Below are 11,921 nucleotides of genomic sequence, written 5' to 3' on the forward strand. Positions count from 1 at the left end.
TCCCCAGAATAAATGATGTTTACAGGGTGGATCCCATAATAAATGATGTTTACAGGAGTGGATCCCATAATAAATGATGTTTACAGGGGTGGATCCCATAATAAAGGATGTTAACAGGAGTGGATCCCATAATAAATGATGTTTACAGGGGTGGATCCCATAATAAATGATGTTTACAGGGGTGGATCCCATAATAAATGATGTTTACAGGGGTGGATCCCATAATAAATGATGTTTACAGGGGTGGATCCCATAATAAATGATGTTTACAGGAGTGGATCCCATAATAAATGATGTTTACAGGGGTGGATCCCATAATAAATGATTTTTACAGGGGTGGATCCCATAATAAATGATGTTTACAGGGGTGGATCCCATAATAAATGATGTTTACAGGGGTGGATCCCATAATAAATTATGTTTACAGGGGTGGATCCCATAATAAATTATGTTTACAGGAGTGGATCCCATAATAAATGATGTTTACAGGGGTGGATCCCATAATAAATGATGTTTACAGGGGTGGATCCCATAATAAATGTGTAAAGTGATCAAAACAAATTAAGCTAGCTGTGCAAGACATTTTCCAGATAAAACACTAAGTAGCATATAGTTTTTAAACGTGTACTTGTTTTTCTCTGACAAAACAAAACTGATTCAAAGGGTTTGTGACACCTCCGTGGCAGGATACACATGATGAAAGGTGGTGAACCTGGTGTTCCCATTGACTGCGGCTGTTCTGCCTCTCTCTGCTAGTAGACAGAGTATCTGTAGTAGAGGAAGCTGGTGTTCCCATTGACTGGGGTCCACCTCTCTCTGCTAGTAGACTGAGTATCTGTAGTAGACTGGGGCTGTTCTGCCTCTCTGCTAGTAGACTGAGTATCTGTAGTAGAGGAACCTGGTGTTCCCATTGACTGGGGTCCGACTCTCTCTGCTAGTAGACTGAGTATCTGTAGTAGAGGAACCTGGTGTTCCCCTTGACTGGGGTCCGACTCTCTCTGTTAGTAGACTGAGTATCTATAGTAAAGGAACCTGGTGTTCCCCTTGACTGGGGTCCGACTCTCTCTGCTAGTAGACTGAGTATCTGTAGTAGAGGAACCTGGTGTTCCCCTTGACTGGGGTCCGCCTCTCTCTGCTAGTAGACTGAGTATCTGTAGTAGAGGAACCTGGTGTTCCCCTTGACTGGGGTCCGACTCTCTCTGCTAGTAGACTGAGTATCTGTAGTAGACTGGGGCTGTTCTGCCTCTCTCTGCTAGTAGACTGAGTATCTGTAGTAGAGAATCATGGTATTCCCTTTCAGTCATTCAACTTCGGTTCAACAACCTACTGGGGAGTCGCAGTCTCGCGACTTCGTTTGAAAGATCTACAGTCATGCCCGACAAGGCCGAGGAAATCCGCACCTAGCTGGAAGCACCGCCTTCCACAGGTAATAATCGTGAGGCTCAGATTCATTCCTTCAACTATGCCTCTCTTCACCTCGGTGTGAACAGGAACAATTCACGCTACACGAGACTGTGTTACGTTGCAGCAACTAAACTGTCCCCATAGTGGTAGAGCTTGCTCACCCCCTGGACGTTGTGTGCTGAAGGACGGACTTGTTTAAAACATGAAGTGAAGCCACACAACATTAGTAAACAACATACAATACAAAACAAAAAACAACACTGACAAACAGTTGACAAGAAAACGAAGACCAATACATGTGTTCTCTACGAAACTGAAATTGTGATTGGAGCTTGGGAAAATAAAATGGGTGCATCAATCCGGACCTGTACAAACCACCCAGAAAAACAGTGTTTCACCCGCTCTCACTGACATTACATATGAGGACTGCATCTGTCCAACACACCCAGTTTCCACCACCCAACTCATCCAACCTTTGATTGGCTGACTAAAGTTTGTCAGCACTAAGGCAAACACAAAAAAATGCGCAGGCCCCTGGGACAAGGCCTGGGAGACACCGATCCAGCACACATGGTATTCAAACCCTTGGGCAGAGTATCGGGAAAGCTCCCTCGGAACGTGGTCGATGAGTGACTTCCACATTTTAATAAAACTATTTTCATTACCGTGTAGGACTCCTGACAGCCTCTTCAGCTGAAGAATCCTAAATATTTATCTGTACCACATTGTTACAGTAGGTGGCGTGTTGGCAACCCATTCATGAAGAATACATGTCCTTGCCAACAAAAGCAGCTTTTCCAAAAGTTGTTGTTCGATCATATCCAACCCAGACAGATCATGATGTACATTGAGTAACAACAACCCTGGGTCTTTGTACATTCTTGAATTGAACATTGTGCTCAATTAAATAGAGATTGTTTTGGAGAAAAAAACTCAATCTTCGGGCAAGACCAGAAACATTGAAAGTAAGACCCAATGCCTGTTTGGTATTTAAACCAAATGGGGAGATCTGTGGGCCGAACTTGCTCGGAGTCTGAGGGGTTAAATAGGGCCTATTTAAAACGGGTTTCTCTGAGCCTATTGCAGAAGAATGTAGTATTTATGCAATTCATAGCTTTCTTCCTCGTTGCGTACAGTCCCCAGATCCCTTTCCCAGTGCCCCTGTTTTTTCTATGCAGTCTGGGTTTAACATAATTCCATAAAAACGAGAGAGGAACGTTGTCTTATTTCTATACTTAAGCAGACGGTCTTCTACAGAGCTTCTAAAGTCAATATTGTTGACTACACAACTTTAAAGAGGAAATACAATTATGAATTTGTAGGAATCCAAAAAAAAGTGGTTACCTGGGATACCATTTAGTTTGAATCTGTTGGAAAGACATGAACACTTTATCCTAGAATAGATCATCCTCTATCCTCACCCCTCTGGTGTGCCACGAGTCAAAGATACCACTTTCAATACCTGGAGGAAAGGCCTTTTTTTTTTTTGTCATTGGTACGAGGGACGGACAGAGTCTCCTTTCTCCCTGTATATTCTGATATATCATGCCATTTTCCTATTGTCCTGCCAACAATGGTGTTCTGCCCGATCTTTGGAGGGAGTTTAGGAAGATCACTGGTAAGCAAACTCAGCATGGTTAATGGAGCACAACACCACAAATCTACATTGTTTTGTACCCCAGTCCAGGTAGTCATGGAGCCATTGAGAAATAGTTATTGCATGGCAGGCCCAATTGTAGAACATAGTATTTGCTACAGCCAGGGCCGCCTCTCTTCAGTGTTAGTTTTAACAGTATATACATTTTAGAGGATTATCTCCAGTCCAGCTCCTAGTTTCTTAGTTATCATTAAAGGAAACATTCGCAGAAGGTTCGAGGAGTCGTGGTCGTGTATTCATTTTGATTAGGTTGATTCTACTAAGCCAGGAAATATGGGGAGACCAGTCCATCATCGTTCTAGATCTATTTTTACTGTTCTTTATAAGAGGAAGGGAAGTTTATTTTGAGCAAATCTTTGATATTGAGTGTGACTGATAAATCAATATAGAGAAAGCCAGAGGTAGAAGACTTAAATGGGAAATTTGAAAGAGCTGTGACATCATCAAAGTCTCCCAGCGGCATTGTTTCAGACTCATCACTAAAGTTTATTTTGGAGCTGGATAGTCTGCTAAATGCATTAATAATATCAAGGATGACAGGGATATGTATTTCCGGATTAGATACAAATAGCAATATGTCATCGGTCTATAATGCAATATGTTGGGTTGATGCTCCAACTTAATGCTCTCAATAGCAGCATAGTTCCAGGTGGATTCAGCAAGTGGTTCTATGGCCAGCACAAACAAGAGTGGGGACAACGGACATCCCTGTCGGCTTCCCCTCTCCAAACAGAACTCTGTGGAACTAGAACCCTGGCCCGATGAGAGGGATATAGCAGTTGTGTCCATCTGATAAATTCCACCCCAATCCAAACCTTTTTAGACCATCAAATGGAAAACCACTCAATCCTATCAAAAGCCTTTTGGGAATCCAGTGAACTGACAAGGCCTCTGACTTTAGTAGTACTAGTATGATGAATAACATGAATACGTCGTGTAACATTAGCACAACCAATGCTTAATGTATCCTGTTTGATCAGAAATAATCAAATAAGGTAAGTATGCCTATTGCCTCCTCGGGAGAAGCTTGAAAAGTATCTTACAATCGTTGTCGATAAGGATTATTAGTCTATAGGAATCGCATCGTTCAGGAGGCTTGATCTTTTTGAGGATCAGAGAGATATTTTACCAAATTCAGTTTGTGGAAGATGTCTCTTCTCTAGGGAGTCAACATACAGTGGGGAGAACAAGTATTTGATACACTGCCGATTTTGCAGGTTTTCCTACTTACAAAGCATGTCATTTTTTATCATAGGTACACTTCAACTGTGAGAGACGGAATCTAAAACAAAAATCCAGAAAATCACATTGTATGATTTTTAAGTAATTAATTTGCATTTTATTGCATGACATAAGTATTTGATACATCAGAAAAGCAGAACTTAATATTTGGTACAGAAACCTTTGTTTGCAATTACAGAGATCATACGTTTCCTGTAGTTCTTGACCAGGTTTGCACACACTGCAGCAGGGATTTTGGCCCACTCCTCCATACAGACCTCCAGATTCTTCAGGTTTCGGGGCTGTCGCTGGGCAATACGGACTTTCAGCTCCCTCCAAAGATTTTCTATTGGGTTCAGGTCTGGAGACTGGCTAGGCCACTCCAGGACCTTGAGATGCTTCTTACGGAGCCACTCCTTAGTTTCCCTGGCTGTGTGTTTCGGGTCGTTGTCATGCTGGAAGACCCAGCCACGACCCATCTTCAATGCTCTTACTGAGGGAAGTAGGTTGTTGGCCAAGATCTCGCGATACATGGCCCGATCCATCCTCCCATCAATACGGTGCAGTCGTCCTGTCCCCTTTGCAGAAAAGCATCCCCAAAGAATTATGTTTCCACCTCCATGCTTCACGGTTGGGATGGTGTTCTTGGGGTTGTACTCATCCTTCTTCTTCCTCCAAACACGGCGAGTGGAGTTTAGACCAAAAAGCTCTATTTTTGTCTCATTAGACCACATGACCTTCTCCCATTCCTCCTCTGGATCATCCAGATGGTCATTGGCAAACTTCAGACGGGCCTGGACATGCGCTGGCTTGAGCAGGGGGACCTTGCGTGCGCTGCAGGATTTTAATCCATGACGGCGTAGTGTGTTACTAATGGTTTTCTTTGAGACTGTGGTCCCAGCTCTCTTCAGGTCATTGACCAGGTCCTGCCGTGTAGTTCTGGGCTGATCCCTCACCTTCCTCATGATCATTAATGCCCCACGAGGTGAGATCTTGCATGGAGCCCCAGACCGAGGGTGATTGACCCTCATCTTGAACTTCTTCCATTTTCTAATAATTGTGCCAACTGTTGTTGCCTTCTCACCAAGCTGCTTGCCTGTTGTCTTGTAGCCCATCCCAGCCTTGTGCAGGTCTACAATTTTATCCCTGATGTCCTTACACAGCTCTCTGGTCTTGGCCATTGTGGAGAGGTTGGAGTCTGTTTGATTGAGTGTGTGGACAGGTGTCTTTTATACAGGTAATGAGTTCAAACAGGTGCAGTTAATACAGGTAATGAGTGGAGAACAGGAGGGCTTCTTAAAGAAAAACGAACAGGTCTGTGAGAGCCGGAATTCTTACTGGTTGGTAGGTGATCAAATACTTATGTCATGCAATAAAATGCAAATGAATTACTTAAAAATCATACAATGTCATTTTCTGGATTTTTGTTTTAGATTCCGTCTCCCAACAGTTGAAGTGTACCTATGATAAAAAATTACAGACCTCTACATGCTTTGTAAGTAGGAAAACCTGCAAAATCGGCAGTGTTTCAAATACTTGTTCTCCCCACTGTACATACGAGTAAGCGGACAAGCAACTACTTTACCCAGTTTTTTAAATAGAAATCAGACCATTACCATCTGGCCCTTTTGCTTTCCCACTTTGCAGTGAGCTGATTGCCTCGAAGACCTCAGCCTCAGAGATTGGTGTGCATAAAGATTCTCTATGTTCCTGAGAGAGTGAGGGGAAGAGTAATCGTATCGAAGAAAAGTTTTCTGCCGAGTCCACACACAGTAGAATATCGTTTCTTATAGTACCTTTTCTTTATTCTCAAAAACGTTTTTTTACCCCATATCATCATTTCGTTGAGATATCAAATTGAAGCTCGTCTTGATCTTTACCTAACATGCAAGTTACCTTCCAGGATTTCCCACAGATTCATAAAATCTATATCTGGGCATAAAATAATGATGACTCTGCGTTTTGGGTCAGGAGGTAGTTTAATGCAGAGCGTGGTCTCAACCTTTTTTATTAGAGATGTTGAGGGTCTTTCAAAGCTTTCTCTATCTTTTAATTCCCGTTCCAATTGGAGTTGGGCCTCGAGAGCCTTCTTTCTCCTTGCAGTGTTATATGATACGATTAAACCTCAGAGCTAGGCAGCCTCCCACACTAAAGAGGAGCTTACATCACTTGTATCATCGACCTGCATATAGAGTTTAAACTGATCTATTTGCAGAATCTACATTATTCAAGAGAGAAAGATTCAGTCACCAATGTCTAGTAGTGGGATCTCGATAAGGTGGAGAGATTGAAATATGGATAGGCGAGTGATCTGACAGAGAACAGACACTAATTTGTGCGTCCGTGGATTCTGTCTCTAGTTGTTAAGAAGTCAACCCTGGAGAATGACTACTGAGCATTAGAACTTCTGTTTCCGCGTTCTCTGTTCTCTTGGGTGCATCAAAAAGATTTAGTTCACTGTGGGGCAGGCAGGTAGCTTAGTGGTTAGAGCGTTGAGCCAGTAACCGAAAGGTTGCTGGATTGAATCCTCGAGCTGACAAGGTACAAATATGTAATTCTGCCCCTGAGCAAAGCAGTTAACCCACTGGGTGATGAAGACGTGGATGTTGATTATGGCAGCCCCCCCGCACCTCTCTGATTCAGAGGGGTTAAATGCGGAAGACACATTTCAGTTGAAGGCATTCAGTTGTACAACTGACTAGGTATACGCCTTTCCAGCTCCACAGTGGATTCTGTTTTCTTAGATGGGATACTAGTTTAGTGTATTTGCGATCAATCTCAGGATCAATAACATAGTTGTCCCCTTCAAGTACGACAAAAGGTGTGACAGTAGTTACTGCCAGTAGTTTTGAATGAAAAACATCCTGGTAAACGGTAGGAGTATACATAGTCTTAAACCCAATCTGTTCCCCATAGAGGAAGCCAGACCCTCTGTATCTTTCATAGTTTTCTCAAGGTGAAAGGTCATTTTTTTCTCTCTTGAGGATCATGTGGATTAGAACACCATGTCATGTTCAAGATCCTTAAGATGGGTTTCCTGAAGGAGAGCAATTAGAATTTATTATTATTATTATTATTTTTTAACCAAGATAATAATTTATTACGTTTGCTGAAGGAGAGCAATTTGAACATCTTCCATTTTTTTTTTTTTTTTAAACCAAGACAATACTTTCTTACGTTTGATTGGACGATTCATCACTTCCTGGAGTTTAGCGAGATAATCTTAGCAACACTCATTTAAGAACCTTGTAAAGCTTATATATAAAAGGCATGTGTTGTAAGTGAACCTTTAAGGAATTCATAACTCTATGACAAGAAGTCTGCTTATTCACAAAGTGAATGAGATTCTGAAAGGAAAAAGCATTGCTCACAAATAAAACTGGAAACATGTAAGACACATTCAGTGCAAACACAAACACATCCGTTCTTTCTAATCACGACAAATTAGTTATTCTTCAATTTGCTGATGAAATGAGTTAGACGGCTAAGAAAACAACGACATGACATGAAGCTAAACCCCCCCCCATTCTTATTTTCACTTCCTGGAGTTGGAGAGATTGAAGGAAATCTCCGCTGAAGAAGCAGTCTTCTGAGCACTTGGTTGGGGTAACCCCGGAGCGAGGTGCCTCTTCATGGGGTCTGTGTGAAAAACCATTACTGTGACAACAGCGCCCTCACGTTTGGTAAATGGGGTACTATGTCACCCATAACCGGAGCCCCCTGTGGCCGTAAAGGGGCCGGGCTTCATGCAGGCTATACATTCTCCCTAAAGTACAACGTATGTTGGAAGCTTGTCCATGTTTAATGCTGCCCGCATTTCACGGTGTTCACAGTGTTCAAGAGGTATATCAATCTCCCCAGGGTGAGTGACAAGTTAGGTCACTCTCCACAAGGGGGCGCCCCTCCCCCATGGCTGGTTATTTACTGGGATTCATTGCTGAATCCTGCCTGTAGCTCACTAGTCTCTATGAGGTGTCTATTGATACAGGATATGGGCACTAAAGGAGATGAATTGTTGGTAGCGGAGTTGCGGGTTGTACACAACCATGCTATTATCCCACAAGCAGTCTCTGTGGTTCATATGAGCCCCAAAATGAGCTGTCTGTCTCCAGCTCAATGCTTTCCATTCCTGGGAATCAAATCAAATCAAAGTTTATTTGTCATGTGCGCCGAATACAACAGGTATTTCACCTTACAGTGAAATGCTTACTTACAGGCTCTACCCAATAGTGTAAAAAAGGTATTAGGTGAACAATAGGTAAGTAAAGAAATAAAACAACAGTAAAAAGACAGGCTATATACAGTAGCAAGGCTATAAAAGTAGCGAGGCTACATCCAGACACTGGATGAATGCTGAGCTGTAGTCAATGAATAGCATTCTCACATAAGTGTTCCTTTTGTCCAGGTGGGAAAGGGTAGTGTGGAGTGCAATAGAGATGGCATCATCTGTGGATCTGTTTGGGCGGTATGCAAATTGGGTGGGTCTAGGGTTTCTGGGATAATGGTGTTGATATGAGCCATTACCAACCTTTCAAAGCACTTCATGGCTACGGACGTGAGTGCTACGGGTCTGTAGTCATTTAGGCAGGTTGCCTTTGTGTTCTTGGGCACAGGGACATGTTGAAAATGTCAGTGAAGACACCTGCCAGTTGGTCAGCACATCCCCGGAGCACATGTCCTGGTAATTCATCTGTCCCCGCAGCCTTGTGTATGTTGACCTGTTTAAAGGTCTTACTCACTTCGGCTACAGAGAGCGTGATCACACAGTCATCCGGAACAGCTGATGCTCTCATGCACGCCTCAGTGTTGCTTGCCTCGAAGCAATTAGATTCAATTACGAATCCTCCCTGTCTGTTGCATTAAACGGGGTCTGTGTTTCAGAGCTGTCTCTTCTATTCCTAGCTAGGTAGTACCTATGACTGGTTAGTAGGGGTCTATTTTTTATGCCTGAGGTCCAGTGCTGGTTAACGGAAAGCAACGAACCCCACCTAAATCGAGTGAGGGTCGTTGTGACAACAGTTCCCCCAAGTGGCACTGCCAATCGGGGTACGTCACTGATTGCCGGAGCCCGTGTACTCAGAGTGGGCCCGGGCTTTAGGTAAACCTTGGCACATAAACACAATTTTTTTCAACCGAGGTCCACAGTGTTTACAGGTGTTGAAAGTGTTGTCCTCCTGTATGTGAGTTCGAGGGAAAGTGTTCCTTCTCAACGTTCAGACACACAGTTCTCAAGAGTGGTGAAAATGGAAGAAGAACTGATCCCTCCCAGTACACCACTTCACGGGAGGCTCGCTGTCTGCTCCGACCAATGGAGTGCATGTGCAGTGACACCGTGGATAATGCCAACAGTGACGTCAGGGTAAAGGCGATAATTTGTTGTACGCCCCCAATGCTTCTGCAGCGTCATCACGTCGACTGTTCCTGAGGCCGCAGTACCTGTTTTGAGGGAGGAAATATCCTCCCGTTTCCAGAAGCAGGCAAATCCGTGTGGTTCCTATGTCAAAGACCTGGGACTGCTGCTACAACTGGTTACAAAAAGGGATGTGAATTTTTATCCCATTCTAGACCTACGTACCCTCAATAAGCACCTCAGAGTCTACAAACTCAGAATCCTCAAGAGTCGCCGGCTATTAACTTACATTTACATTTACATTTTCATTTAAGTCATTTAGCAGACGCTCTTATCCAGAGCGACTTACAAATTGGTGCATTCACCTTATGATATCCAGTGGAAAAGCCACTTTACAATAGTGCATCTAAATCTTTTACGGGGGGGGGGGGGGTTAGAAGGATTACTTTATCCTATCCTAGGTATTCCTTAAAGAGGTGGGGTTTCAGGTGTCTCCGGAAGGTGGTGATTGACTCCGCTGACCTGGCGTCGTGAGGGAGTTTGTTCCACCATTGGGGTGCCAGAGCAGCGAACAGTTTTGACTGGGCTGAGCGGGAACTGTACTTCCTCAGAGGTAGGGAGGCGAGCAGGCCAGAGGTGGATGAACGCAGTGCCCTTGTTTGGGTGTAGGGCCTGATCAGAGCCTGAAGGTACGGAGGTGCCGTTCCCCTCACAGCTCCGTAGGCAAGCACCATGGTCTTGTAGCGGATGCGAGCTTCAACTGGAAGCCAGTGGAGAGAGCGGAGGAGCGGGGTGACGTGAGAGAACTTGGGAAGGTTGAACACCAGACGGGCTGCGGCGTTCTGGATGAGTTGTAGGGGTTTAATGGCACAGGCAGGGAGCCCAGCCAACAGCGAGTTGCAGTAATCCAGACGGGAGATGACAAGTGACTGGATTAGGACCTGCGCCGCTTCCTGCGTGAGGCAGGGTCGTACTCTGCGAATGTTGTAGAGCATGAACCTACAGGAACGGGCCACCGCCTTGATGTTAGTTGAGAACGACAGGGTGTTGTCCAGGATCACGCCAAGGTTCTTAGCGCTCTGGGAGGAGGACACAATGGAGTTGTCAACCGTGATGGCGAGATCATGGAACGGGCAGTCCTTCCCCAGGAGGAAGAGCAGCTCCGTCTTGCCGAGGTTCAGCTTGAGGTGGTGATCCGTCATCCACACTGATATGTCTGCCAGACATGCAGAGATGCGATTCGCCACCTGGTTATCAGAAGGGGGAAAGGAGAACATTAATTGTGTGTCGTCTGCATAGCAATGATAGGAGAGACCATGTGAGGTTATGACAGAGCCAAGTGACTTGGTGTATAGCGAGAATAGGAGAGGGCCTAGAACAGAGCCCTGGGGGACACCAGTGGTGAGAGCACGTGGTGCGGAGACAGATTTTCGCCACGCCACCTGGTAGGAGCGACCTGTCAGGTAGGACGCAATCCAAGCGTGGGCCGCGCCGGAGATGCCCAACTCGGAGAGGGTGGAGAGGAGGATCTGATGGTTCACAGTATCAAAGGCAGCCGATAGGTCTAGAAGGATGAGAGCAGAGGAGAGAGAGTTAGCTTTAGCAGTGCGGAGCGCCTCCGTGACACAGAGAAGAGCAGTCTCAGTTGAATGACTAGTCTTGAAACCTGACTGATTTGGATCAAGAAGGTCATTCTGAGAGAGATAGCAGGAGAGCTGGCCAAGGACGGCACGTTCAAGAGTTTTGGAGAGAAAAGAAAGAAGGGATACTGGTCTGTAGTTGTTGACATCGGAGGGATCGAGTGTAGGTTTTTTCAGAAGGGGTGCAACTCTCGCTCTCTTGAAGACGGAAGGGACGTAGCCAGCGGTCAAGGATGAGTTGATGAGCGAGGTGAGGTAAGGGAGAAGGTCTCCGGAAATGGTCTGGAGAAGAGAGGAGGGGATAGGGTCAAGCGGGCAGGTTGTTGGGCGGCCGGCCGTCACAAGACGCGAGATTTCATCTGGGGAGAGAGGGGAGAAAGAGGTCAAAGCACAGGGTAGAGCAGTGTGAGCAGAACCAGCGGTGTCGTTTGACTTAGCAAACGAGGATCGGATGTCGTCGACCTTCTTTTCAAAATGGTTGACGAAGTCATCCGCAGAGAGGGAGGAGGGGGGGGAGGGGGAGGAGGATTCAGGAGGGAGGAGAAGGTGGCAAAGAGCTTCCTAGGGTTAGAGGCAGATGCTTGGAATTTAGAGTGGTAGAAAGTGGCTTTAGCAGCAGACAGAAGAGGAAAATGTAGAGAGGAGGGAG

The sequence above is a fragment of the Salvelinus fontinalis genome, chromosome 1 (assembly GCF_029448725.1).
Source record: "Salvelinus fontinalis isolate EN_2023a chromosome 1, ASM2944872v1, whole genome shotgun sequence".
NCBI classification, from domain to species: domain Eukaryota; kingdom Metazoa; phylum Chordata; class Actinopteri; order Salmoniformes; family Salmonidae; genus Salvelinus; species Salvelinus fontinalis.